At 36.9% G+C, this 14,823-nt stretch overlaps 1 protein-coding gene across 2 annotated transcripts in view; it reads right to left on the bottom strand.

Annotated features, from left to right (window-relative positions):
* bsk (mitogen-activated protein kinase dJNK) overlaps nt 1–14,823 on the bottom strand; it is a 952,253-nt gene that overhangs the window by 876,025 nt on the left and 61,405 nt on the right. The window lies entirely within an intron of this gene.

The raw sequence follows: 14,823 nt of genomic DNA on the forward strand, positions 1-14,823 counted from the left end.
GTAAAGGTGCTGATGAATATCAGTAGAATGCTGCTGATGACCAATGTGATGACGTCGATCACGAATGTGGTGATTCTGATAAAAAACTTGAAGGCTGCGATTACGAAGGTGATGAAGCCGATTATTATTCTGATCACGCCGTTTATGACTATGATACTGATGGCACTGCCGCTCATTGTAAAGGTGCTGATGAATATCAGTAGAATGCTGCTGATGACCAATGTGATGACGTCGATCACGAATGTGGTGATTCTGATAAAAAACTTGAAGACTGCGATTACGAAGGTGATGAACCCGTTTATGACTATGATACTGATGGCACTGCCGCTCATTGTAAAGGTGCTGATGAATATCAGTAGAATGCTGCTGATTACCGATGTGATGACGTCGATCACGAATGTGGTGATTCTGATAAAAAACTTGAAGGCTGCGATTACGAAGGTGATGAAGCCGATTATTATTCTGATCACGCCGTTTATGACTATGATACTGATGGCACTGCCGCTCATTGTAAAGGTGCTGATGAATATCAGTAGAATGCTGCTGATGACCAATGTGATGACGTTGATCACGAATGTGGTGATTCTGATAAAAAACTTGAAGACTGCGATTACGAAGGTGATGAAGCCGTTTATGACTATGATACTGATGGCACTGCCGCTCATTGTAAAGGTGCTGATGAATATCAGTAGAATGCTGCTGATGACCAATGTGATGACGTCGATCACGAATGTGGTGATTCTGATAAAAAACTTGAAGGCTGCGATTACGAAGGTGATGAAGCCGATTATTATTCTGATCACGCCGTTTATGACTATGATACTGATGGCACTGCCGCTCATTGTAAAGGTGCTGATGAATATCAGTAGAATGCTGCTGATGACCAATGTGATGACGTCGATCACGAATGTGGTGATTCTGATAAAAAACTTGAAGACTGCGATTACGAAGGTGATGAAGCCGTTTATGACTATGATACTGATGGCACTGCCGCTCATTGTAAAGGTGCTGATGAATATCAGTAGAATGCTGCTGATTACCGATGTGATGACGTCGATCACGAATGTGGTGATTCTGATAAAAAACTTGAAGGCTGCGATTACGAAGGTGATGAAGCCGATTATTATTCTGATCACGCCGTTTATGACTATGATACTGATGGCACTGCCGCTCATTGTAAAGGTGCTGATGAATATCAGTAGAATGCTGCTGATGACCAATGTGATGACGTCGATCACGAATGTGGTGATTCTGATAAAAAACTTGAAGACTGCGATTACGAAGGTGATGAAGCCGTTTATGACTATGATACTGATGGCACTGCCGCTCATTGTAAAGGTGCTGATGAATATCAGTAGAATGCTGCTGATGACCAATGTGATGACGTCGATCACGAATGTGGTGATTCTGATAAAAAACTTGAAGGCTGCGATTACGAAGGTGATGAAGCCGATTATTATTCTGATCACGCCGTTTATGACTATGATACTGATGGCACTGCCGCTCATTGTAAAGGTGCTGATGAATATCAGTAGAATGCTGCTGATGACCAATGTGATGACGTCGATCACGAATGTGGTGATTCTGATAAAAAACTTGAAGACTGCGATTACGAAGGTGATGAAGCCGTTTATGACTATGATACTGATGGCACTGCCGCTCATTGTAAAGGTGCTGATGAATATCAGTAGAATGCTGCTGATTACCGATGTGATGACGTCGATCACGAATGTGGTGATTCTGATAAAAAACTTGAAGGCTGCGATTACGAAGGTGATGAAGCCGATTATTATTCTGATCACGCCGTTTATGACTATGATACTGATGGCACTGCCGCTCATTGTAAAGGTGCTGATGAATATCAGTAGAATGCTGCTGATGACCAATGTGATGACGTCGATCACGAATGTGGTGATTCTGATAAAAAACTTGAAGACTGCGATTACGAAGGTGATGAAGCCGTTTATGACTATGATACTGATGGCACTGCCGCTCATTGTAAAGGTGCTGATGAATATCAGTAGAATGCTGCTGATGACCAATGTGATGACGTCGATCACGAATGTGGTGATTCTGATAAAAAACTTGAAGGCTGCGATTACGAAGGTGATGAAGCCGATTATTATTCTGATCACGCCGTTTATGACTATGATACTGATGGCACTGCCGCTCATTGTAAAGGTGCTGATGAATATCAGTAGAATGCTGCTGATGACCAATGTGATGACGTCGATCACGAATGTGGTGATTCTGATAAAAAACTTGAAGACTGCGATTACGAAGGTGATGAAGCCGTTTATGACTATGATACTGATGGCACTGCCGCTCATTGTAAAGGTGCTGATGAATATCAGTAGAATGCTGCTGATGACCAATGTGATGACGTCGATCACGAATGTGGTGATTCTGATAAAAAACTTGAAGGCTGCGATTACGAAGGTGATGAAGCCGATTATTATTCTGATCACGCCGTTTATGACTATGATACTGATGGCACTGCCGCTCATTGTAAAGGTGCTGATGAATATCAGTAGAATGCTGCTGATGACCAATGTGATGACGTCGATCACGAATGTGGTGATTCTGATAAAAAACTTGAAGACTGCGATTACGAAGGTGATGAAGCCGTTTATGACTATGATACTGATGGCACTGCCGCTCATTGTAAAGGTGCTGATGAATATCAGTAGAATGCTGCTGATTACCGATGTGATGACGTCGATCACGAATGTGGTGATTCTGATAAAAAACTTGAAGGCTGCGATTACGAAGGTGATGAAGCCGATTATTATTCTGATCACGCCGTTTATGACTATGATACTGATGGCACTGCCGCTCATTGTAAAGGTGCTGATGAATATCAGTAGAATGCTGCTGATGACCAATGTGATGACGTCGATCACGAATGTGGTGATTCTGATAAAAAACTTGAAGACTGCGATTACGAAGGTGATGAAGCCGATTATCATTGTGATGACGCCGTTTATGAGTATGATACTGGTGGTACTTCCGCTCATTGTTAAGGTGCTGATGATTATCAGTACAATGGTGCTGATTACCAATGTAATGACGTCGATCACGAATGTGGTGATTCTGATAACAAATGTGACGACTGCGATTACGAATGTGATTAAGCCGATTGTCATTGTGATGACGCCGTTTATGAATCTGATGACGCCGATTATGAACGTGATGACTCCGATGATGAACGTGAAGACTCCGATTTTGAACATGATGACTCCGATTATGAACGTGATGACTCCTATTATGAACGTGATGACGCCGATTATGAACATGATGTCGCCTATATCTAATGTGACTACGCCTGTATGGAATGTGACGATGCCGATTACGACTGTGACGACGCCGATTATGAATATGATGTCACCGATTACGAATGTGATGACGCCGATTATGAATATGATGACGTCGATTATGAATCTGATGATGCCGATTATGAACGTGATTACTCCTATTATGAACATGATGACTCCAATTATGAACGTGATGACTCCTATTTTGAACGTGATTACCCCGATTATGAACGTGATGACTTCGATTATGAAAATGATGACTCCGATTATGACCGTGATGACTCCGATTATGAACATGATGACTCCGATCATGAACGTGATTACTCAGATTATGAACGTGATGACCCCGATTATGAAAATGATGACTCCGATTTTGAATGTGATGACTCCGATTATGAACATGATGACGCCGATTATGAATGTGGCGACTCCGTTTATGAATGTGATGACTCCGATTATGAATGTGATGACGCCGAATACGAATGTGATGACTCCGATTACGAGTGTGATGACGTCGATTATAAATGTGATGAAGCCAATTATAAATGTGATGAAGCCAATTATAAATGTTATGAAGCCAATTATAAATGTGATGAAGTCAATTATGAAAATAACGACGCCGATGATGACTGCGATAACGCTGATTATGAAGCTGAAGACTCCGATTATGAGTGTGATGACGCCGATTGTCAATGTAATTTCACCCGATTAGCAATGTAAAGGCTTCGATTACTAGTATGATGCCGCCGATTACGAATCTGACGACAGATTATAAATGTGATGACGCCAATTAAGAATTCAATGCCACAGATTACGAATGTGATGCCGCTAGTTACGAATGTGATGACGCCGATTACGATTATGATACTGCCGATGTTACTGATTATTACGAATGTTTATGTTGTTATGATTGAAATGTTAATTACGATTAAACTGCTGTTAATTGCGAAGGGTATTTTCATTTCATTTCATTTTATTTCATTTCATTTATTATATTGCATAAATCTTACATTAGCAATGAAGCTTTACGATATGGAACAAGTCAAAATTTTACAAGATTACAATTACAATTTTACAAATTTTTTTACAATTTTAAATTTTTTTTACACTTTTTACAATTTTGCAATTTTCTACAATTTTTTGGCGAGATGTATTGAGTTGAGGACAGTGTTAATTAGTATAATACTCCTTTTCAACCTTCCAATTTTCAGACCACCAACTCTTAATTCATCGTACGTTTCTCTTCATTAATTTTCCAAAATATATTCCACAGAGTGGCGTAAGAATGCCGGTGATGACGATTATGTGTACCGGTATTTAGTCAGATTACTACTCGACTCAAAACCAGGTGTCGATGATTTAAACATAGCCGGATTATAAAGCCAGATGATCTTTGTTTTTCCGCTACTTGGGAAAAATGTCTGGTACTTCCAGCTCTGCAAATTCGCCCTGCTGAGAGTTCAATCATTTCACACATCCTTTCAGAGACTCGTAAGCATTTAGCCTATGATGAACTGTGATTTTAGTGCAGTAGGTCTTTCCTCCTCCTCCTTCTTGCAGGAACCATTACTTCATTAAAATGGATCGAGATTTTATGTGCACTCTGTATTGTGAAAGGTGGAAGTATTCATAAAGACAAGAAAAGTCTAATAAACATGGGTAAAAAATTAATATATTTGAAGAAACAAACACTGTGAAATTGGTATTCTAACAACAGCATAGTTCACCGCTGTGAAGTAACGGTTAGCATGTCTAACCGTGAAACGAGCGGGCCCTGGTTCGAAATCTTGTTTAGGACAAGTTATCTGGTTGATCCATTTTGAATCTTGCGTACACTACTTTTAACACTTGAATATAAGTAATTGATTAACTAGCGGACTTCAAAATATACAGAAAACCAACCATCACCACCACACACATACACAACACATCTAACCACCCCATACAACACAAACATGCTGCATTCAGGACAATGGTACACAGATTATTCAACATACCCGTGAACCAAGAACACTGCAATGAAGAAGTGAACACAATCAAATACATAGCACAAGAAAACGGTTACAATCCAAACATAATAGACATCATCATAAGACAGACAAAACAAAAACTTAACACAAAAACACAACACAAACACAAGAACACAAGAAATACATCACACTAACATATGAAAACAAAAGCACACATAAGATCGCATCTTCATTCAGAAAGCAGAAATACAACATAGTATACAGAACAGAAAACACACTACAAAGACATCTCAACACACAAAAAACACAAACAAATAAATACGACCACACAGGTGTATACAAACTCACATGTAATAGTTGCGACAAGTTCTACATTGGACAGATAGGCAGATCATTCCAAACACGCTACAAAGAACACATTAATGCAATAACCAGAGGACACAATACATCTACATACGCCGATCACCAGACATCGGATTCTAGGGCAAATGCCTATTTTGTTTCTTTAGGAGAAAAGTAAAAATAATTATTAATATTTGTGTTTCATGGAAATTGAAAGGTATTCAAAGAGTTTTATAGTGCCCTAAAATGCCCTAAAACGGTTATTAGAGCCTAATTTGTTAATATTCGCCTAAAAATGCCTAACTCACTGTAAAGTTTCGCATTTTACTCTTACTTTTTATAATTTATACATGCATTCACTGCGAAATTTAAGGCATTTAAAAAGTGGAAAGTTTGCTTCACACCGGCCATGAAACCATTGATAAAGGAAATAAAATGTTTTGAATCTCACGACACTCGCAATAGATTTCACCGAATTTAACATGTTTGGAGGCATAAATGCCGACAAAGAACCAACCTTAGTTTTGAAGCAGGCAACAATCACAACATGTGCTGCTACCGATTCAGAGATATACTATACTATAAAAATGACTGTTTTCGGTCTGAAACCGATTAGCTGTATTGCCCTTCAGAGTGTCATAAAATCACAATTTTTGGAGAAAGAGTGTTTTTTAAATGTTTATGAAAAGTCGTAAAACTGCGAATTAGTAGGGTAAACCGTTACAAAATATTTAAAAGAATGGCCCTCCTAGTGTTAACACTACCAGGAAATGCAACAATAAGTGGAACTTTGTATTTTTGTCCAATTGAATCTCAATAACAACGGTTCATTTGAATGCTCGTTAACAGTTGCTCTTTCCCTCACCTTATTTGTGTTGAGAAGTTTTGAGCGGTAGGACGTTTTCCTGTGAAGTTTAACGCGATAATGCCGAAAAATATAAGTGCAAACTCTACATCGATCCGGCAATGGCTAACAGAATATTCAGAATTCACTTATGATGGAAAAATAATATTCTGCAAGATTTGTAGCAAACAGGTATGTAACAATAGTTGAAATATATAAATTCTATTAATTTTAATGAGTAGGCCTATAATATTTATACATTGACTGAGCTAGGCAATCGTAAAGTTTAGCGGTCCCTGCTTAGGTCGTTATTGCACGCATGCAAGTACAACGGGATTCAAAAGCACTGCCATAATACTGTAAAAGAAGTCTGACGGTTTTATGCATGCAATTGACGGCGTAGTTTACGAAGCTGACACTAGAGTGGCATAAAAAGCGCAATTATATTAATTTGTCTATGATTATATTTACATAATGAACGTCCGTCACTTTAACCTCTCCTTTAAATGCCAGTCGACGGTTCGAACCCCGAAATGAAATTATTCTTTATTGTAGGTATATAAAAAGCGCAATTATATCAATTTCTATGAATATGTTTACACAATGAACGTCTGTCACTTTAACCTCTCTTTTATTATAGGTACATAAAAAGCGCAATTATATTAATTGTTTATGAATATATTTTGCACAATGAACGTCTGTCACTTTAACCTCTCTTTTAAATGTCAGTCGACAGTCGACGGTTTAACCTCTCTTTTAAATGTCAGTCGACGGTTTGAACCCCGAAATGAAATTATTCTTTATTACAGGTATATAAAAAGCGCAATTATATTAATTGTCTATGAATATATTTACACAATGAACGTCTGTCACTTTAGCCTCTCTTTTAAATGTCAGTCGACGGTTTAACCTCTCTTTTAAATGTCAGTCGACGGTTCGAACCCCGAAATTAAATTATTCTTTATTATAGGTACATAAAAAGCGCAATTATATTAATTGTCTATGAATATATTTACACAATGAACGTCTGTCACTTTAACCTCTCTTTTAAATGTCAGTCGACGGTTTAACCTCTCTTTTATGTCAGTCGACGGTTCGAACCCCGAAATTAAATTATTCTTTATTATAGGTATATAAAAAGCGCAATTATATTAATTGTCTATGAACATATTTACACAATGAATGTCTGTCACTTTAACCTCTCTTTTAAATGTCAGTCGACGGTTCGAACCCCGAAATTAAATTATTCTTTATTATAGATATAATACAATTGCTCGAAAAATGTAAATAAAGTGTATACAGAATGAACTTCTCCCTCTAAATCTCAGTTTACAGTTTGAACCAAGTGACGGCTATATTTTCCGAGTTCGAGCCCCGAAAATTAATTACTTTTATTGGGGGTATAATTCAATTGCTGTAAAAATCTAAAAACTTGTATACACAATAATGTAATAATACAGCCATTTTAAATTAACAAGCAAAGCTGTTGTCAAAATTAGTAATGTAATAAATTTAATTAAATTTCGGGTCTCGAACTGAGAATATATAATCGCCCTGGGTTGAAACTGTAGACTGATGTCTAAAGTGAGAGGGTAATTTTGTATACTTTTTTTTTTTTAGGTTTTTCCAGCAATTGTATTATATCTATAATAAAACAATAATTAATTTTCGGTGCTCGAACTCAAAGAAATATAGCCGTCACTGAGTTCAAACTGTGGACTGAAGTTTAAAGTGAGAGGGTAATTGTGCATACTTTTTTTTTCAAGCAATTGTATTATACCTAGAATAAAGGATAATTAAATTTCGGGACTCGAACTGAGGAAATATAGCCGTCAGTGGGTTCCAACTGTGGACTGACATTTAAAGTGAGAGGTTCATTTTCTATACATGCTTTTACATTTTTCCAGCGATTTCATTATACCTACATAGGGGTTCACAACCAGAGTGGACCAAGTTCATCTGGAATAGTTCTGAGATATTGAGTCTTCATTCACCTTCCATAGGAAATGCTGTCCTCTGTGGAGTAACAAATGAGTTATGGACTTTGTTTGTTATGGCAATGGATAAATCTAAGTTTTCTTCATCCGAGATTGTATTAATCCACAAACTGATCACGGGTGGACTTGGTCAACTCTGGTTGTGAGCCCTTCAAATAGTAATTAAATGTCGGGGATCGAACTAGGGAAATATAGCCCTGACTGGGTTCAAACTGAAGACGGATATTCGATGGAAGCGAATGTGACTCTGGTGAAGCCAAACATAATAATTAATGTCGGAGATTGAACTTGGCAAATATAGCCCTGACTGGGTTCAAACTGAAGACTGATATCAAGGCCTTCTCGATCTAGACCAGGGGCCTGTTTCTCGAAACTCATGGACTACCGTAATAATATTAGTCTGCACAGTAGTAATATTAGTTTATTAAATAAAATTTTTATAAAGTCTGTGTTTCTAGAAACTACAAGGGTAAAGTAGCAGTTACCAGTTCACAGACTAGTAATATTGTTCGATTTCACCAGTTCATAAGTGTTTCTGTTTCTTAAAATGCTGATTTAGTTGATTATACTAGTATTGAACAGGAATATTGCTACAAGACTCTAAAGATTGGATGGTTTCTATATTATCAGTTACCAGTGAAAACCTTTCTCAGATAATCAAAACAAAATATTGTAGTTATTTTTTTAATATGTGGTTTACTGGTTGCGATTCAAGTGATGAAGTTGTTGTGAGAAGAGCTAAAACCATATCCAGAAAGAACAATTATTCCATTATGGAAGCACTGTTTAAATATAATGAACAGATTAGGTAAAGTGCTGAAAAACTTGAAGAGTTATTAAATATAGTGGGACCTGCCATAACAAGACAAACAAATAGAAGTCATGCATTATGAGCAAAGCTTCAAATACAAGTTGCTCTACAAATTGGAATGTTGATTATTTGGCATATTTTCCAATGCCATCAGGTCTTTCTGTCCTAGACCAGCAACACTTGCAGAATTTTTTCTTAATAATCTAATATCAATTCATCAACTGCAGTAATTTTTGCTAGCTTCCCTCCTCCACCGCCAGTTCTTCTGACCTGTCAACTTTAGCCTACAAATTAAATATAAAGCTACACTAGTTTATGAATAGATCAATGTAAAGCTGAAAAAAATTGCGAATTTTTCATCAAGTCCTATTAAGTGGCATTCATGTTGGCAGTAGACACACTGGCTACATAATATGTTCATATTATGATACTAACTGTGAACTTGAATTTGTACTTGTCAAAGTTGCTTTCTTAACGTATGCATAATCTTTGTTCTGAGGTATCAGTTCCATAGCCTCAAACATTACAAACATTTTTGTTCATTGGTTTACTTTACCATTTTTGTTAATATGCTTTAAAAAGCATCGAATAAAATATCCTTTGATTCATTAATCATATTCACTATAGTTGATTTACTTTAAATTGATGGCATTTCAGCCGAAAAGAGAAATCAAAACCAAAACAGCCTTATAACCTCAAATAACAATACAAATTACTCTTAAGGAACCCGCAGTTTCATTGCCGCCACACATAAGCCCGGCATTGGTCCCTATCCTGTGCAAGATTAATCCAGTTTCTATCATCATATCCTACCTCCCTCAAAAGCATTTTAATATTATCCTCCCATCTACATCTCGGTCTCCCCAAAAGTTTTTTCCCCTCCGGTCTCCCAACTAACACTCTATATGCATTTCTGGATTCGCCCATACGTGCTACATGCCCTGCCCATCTCAAACGTCTGGATTTAATGTTTCTAATTATGTGAGGTGAAGAATACAATGCGTGCAGTTCTGCGTTGTGTGACTTTCTCCATTCTCCTGTAACTTCATCCCTCTTATCCCCAAATATGTTCCTAAGAACCTTATTCTCAAACACGCCTAACCTATGTTCCTCTCTCAAAGTGAGAGTTTATTTGAATTTAGCACATTTACCTTCTTTAATTGTAGGTAGAAAATTCACCACAGTCCCTTCTATGATATTAGTTTACGTCCTCTGGTAGATAGTAGATAAATATAATTCAATACAACCCAGTATAGTAAGAAACAAATAAATAATACAATTAAAATGTTTATTTAGTGTAAAGTGTGCATAAGTTCCATTTATTTGTTGCATAATATGTTGCAGGTATAATTATAAAACTGTGTTAATTTTAATGTGAAGAGAATTCAGCATGTTAACATAACCTGTTTGCATTAACATTTTAAGTTGAGAACGAAAGCTATTTTGAGATTTAATAAAGAAGAATATATTTAGGATAGACTTCAGAACACGATTACCATCCTTAATTGTAGGTAGAAAATTCACCACAGTCTCTCCTATGAAATGTAGCCTACATAGGTTAGGCTTACTGTATATTACTTTCCCTCGTAGATAGTCGATAAATACAATTCAATACAACTCAGTATCATAATAAATAAGTTAATTAAATACAATTGAAAGTGCGGGGTATCATACGTGACATTATGCTTAATTATGATTTAAAATTGCGGATATAGAAATATGAGGTAAATACAGTAAACATAACCTATAATTCCTATATGGTATCATAACGTAGTTATGGAATGCCGGTGCATTGGAGAACATCAAAATTAGACAGAAATGGTTATATTATATAACTGGTTCTTAATTTGAACTGAGTACATTAAGCATTCCTGATATTTTCCGGAAATGCTTTATCAGTGTCCATAACTAGTAGCCTATATGTGAAGATTTCTCAACACAAATGCTTTCTTTCGCTGTAAAAAAAAATTATTCAGCAATATATTTATACATATATTAATACAGTGGTCTGTAATTTGAATAATTGTGCTATCACATTCACATTCGACATGACAACATAACCTTGTAAATCTGGTTGCTTTGAGGTTGCCTTATTGCAATACAGCTGTCATTTAGTCAAGTGTCCGAAGACCAATAAAGTATCACTCATAAAGCAACTAAGCCAAGAAATAATGGGGGTAGGGTGGCCAGTTCCTGTTCCCTTCCATTGCATACGTCACTGAGTACTAGCGCTGAGGTAGTTCTTGTGATTTCGGAAGTAAAAACCGTACAATTTATTTTTTTGTGGAAATGCATTTGATCCTATAAACAAGGCATAATAAAAGTCTAAATTAACCAAACTAATTCGTATATGCAAGGAGTATGTGCGCTAGTTAAGTCCTAATAACATATTTAACTAATCAGACTTCAGATTGAAGTACTGTATGAAACGAATAACTGCAATTGATGTGTAAACAAATTGCCTTTACAAGTCGTCATACGTAACGTATGTATGTATGTATTGCGAGTAATTTTACGGCTGTCGCCGTCTCCCGCTTCTCAACTTCCAGGTACTCCGGTTTTGCCAATCGCCCATTTGTAAACCCCTGCAGACCATATCCTCCTGAACCTCCTTGCTCCATTTTTTCATTGGCCTTCCTCTTCTCTTTTTTTCCGGGGCAGTCCAGTTGAAGACCTTATTAGGCCAGCGGTCGGCTGACATTCTCTGGAGATGCCCATACCATATCAGGCGTTTAGTTTCCACTGATTGTAAGATATCTCCTGATACTTGCATTATATTACGGACATCCTGATTCCTAATGTGGTCCATCCTCGAAATTTGACAACTACGGCGCCAGTAATCCATTTCTAAAGCCAACAATTTCTTCTTCAACCTGTCTCTCATTTCCCAAGTTTCAGAGCCATGGGTACATATACTTTCTATTATAGTTTTATATATACTTGTCTTGGTTTTCCTTGTTACCTTGTCATTCCACAGGAGTGTATTTAATTGTCTTATGGCCCGCTTTCCTTGACCAATCTTATTATTCATATCTTCATCACTTTTGGCCTGACTGTTGAGGGTAACACCCAAATATTTGAATGACTCAGAGTTTTCTATTTGTGTATCACCAGTATCTAAATTTACCTTGCTGCGACTACCCACAACCATGTATTTTGTTTTCTTGAAATTAAATGATAGGCCCCCTTCCTTATAAGCCTCACTCAATTTACGAAACATATAGCTGGAATCTTCTTCATCTGCCGCTATCAGCACTTGATCATCAGCGAAATGTAGGCTATATAAAGTATCTTCCCCGACTGGTACACCCATCTGACCACATTTCTTCCTCCACTGTTCCAAAATTGCTTGGAGATAAATCTTGAAAAGAGTTGGAGCAAGTGAGCATCCTTGGCGTAGGCCTTTTGTAACTGCGAAGTCTTCTGATAAGTGGCTTCCTACCTTTACAACACTACTACATCCACAATATAATTTTTTAACCGCCCTTATATAGGTTTTCTTTATGTTCATTGCTTCCAAAGTTTACCTAAAGGTACATTATCATACGCTTTCTGCAGATCTATAAATGTAAAATGGACCTCTCTGTCCCTCTCTACCTTCTTATCCATCAATTGTTTCAACGTGAATATCCCATCAATGCACGATCTCCCAGGTCTAAAGCCATTTTGTTCTTCTAAGTCTGTATATTCTCCTTCTATTCTTTTCTTAATGACTTTTGCATATAATCTTGCCATGGTGCAGATTACACTAATACCTCTGTAATTGCTACATTCTCGTCGGTTCCCTTTCTTGTATACCGATGTTATGATTGATTTTTTCCAATCTTCAGGGGGGTTTTCGCCTTTCAAACATTTATTAAATAATTCGACCAGAACTTCAATTAGCACATCTGGAGCATTTTTTAAGAGTTCCACATTTATACCACCACGTCCTGGAGCTTTACCATTTTCCATCTTAGATAAAGTTAATTTTATCTCTGCCACAGATATTTCTTCAATTTCTTCCTCAAATTGTTCACTCCCATCTGTAGCTCCAACTTCCAGGAATTCCTTCCTTTGTTCTTTCATCAAATCTGCGTAGTAATTTTTCCACTGTTCCAGCTGAATAATATTCAATCCTGCTGTGTCTTTGTTCTGTGTTCTTAACCCTTTGACCACTTTCCATGCCTTATTAGCCCTTGTGTTACCAGTACATTTATTAACCTCTTCAAATGTTTTTTGCCAATTTCTATGCTGATTTAAACAGAGCGTTTGTTGCTGCTAACATTCCCTGGAATGCAATTGAAAATCCGGTTTTAAGACAGTTTTTACAAAAATACTGCAAACAAAATATCCCATCTGAGTCGACCCTAAGAAAAAATTACTTAGACAGAATATACAATGAAACTTTAGCTTCCATTCGGGAGGATATAGGTGATTCTTACATATGGGTCTCTGTGGATGAAACCTCAGATCCTATGAATAGGTATATAGCAAATATGGTAGTAGGAAAACTTAGTCCTGATGGATCTTCGATTCCACACCTCGTATGTGTTAAGGAACTTTCGAAAGTGAATAGCCAAGCCATTGCTTATTTTGTAAATAAAGGCCTACAGTCTTTATACTCAGGTAATATAGACGATTCTAAAGTTCTGTTGTTTTGTACTGATGCTGCCTCATACATGGTTGCTGCAGCTCCACTTCTTAAAACATTTTATCCTAACCTTACGCATGTAACCTGTCTAGCACATGGCCTTCACAGGGTTTCTGAAACAATCCGGAATGAATTTCCTCTTGTCAATTCGTTTATTTCTAACACAAAAAAGTGTTTTTGTAAAGCCCCATCCAGGATTTCATTATTCAGAGAGAACTTTCCAGATATCCCACTCCCACCTCAGCCGGTTGTTACACGATGGGGAACCTGGATTCAGTCAGTGGTGTATTATTCTAAGTATTTTAAAGAAGTGGTCACAGTTATTGATAAATTACCTGAAACTGAGAGTGCAGCGTGTGTGAAAGCAGTGAAAGATTGTCTGAATGACTCACGAGTGAAAAACGATATTGCCTACATAACATCAAACATTTCTTTCATACCTGCAAGCATTGAACAATTAGAACGTGAAAAACAATCTCTTTGTAGCCAAAAAGCAATAGTAAAGGAAGCTCAAGTGAACATACATTCTGCTTTGGGCGAAACTGGGAAAAAAGTTAAAAATAAGTGTGACAACGTATTAAATAAGAATGTAGGATTTTCATCGTTGGAAAAAGTATCAAGAGTGATATCGGGGGAAAGTGTAAATGTTCCAGTAAGTATTGATGTTTCTATTGTACCTAATTTAAAATTTACGCCTCTCACATCAGTTTCGGTTGAAAGAAGTTTTTCTGCTTTCAAAATGATTCTCAGTGACAAAAGGCAAAGGTTAACTGTGGAGAATTTAGAAAAAATTCTGGTGGTGTACTGTGCAGATAATTATAATAAAGTCTGAGCATGGAACTGAATTTCAATAACTTAAAATGAGTAATCTTGACATCAATAATCATTATTTCATTAGTTTCAATATATTAA

Source organism: Periplaneta americana, chromosome 13 (genome assembly GCF_040183065.1).
Source record: "Periplaneta americana isolate PAMFEO1 chromosome 13, P.americana_PAMFEO1_priV1, whole genome shotgun sequence".
Classification (NCBI taxonomy): Eukaryota; Metazoa; Arthropoda; class Insecta; order Blattodea; family Blattidae; genus Periplaneta; species Periplaneta americana.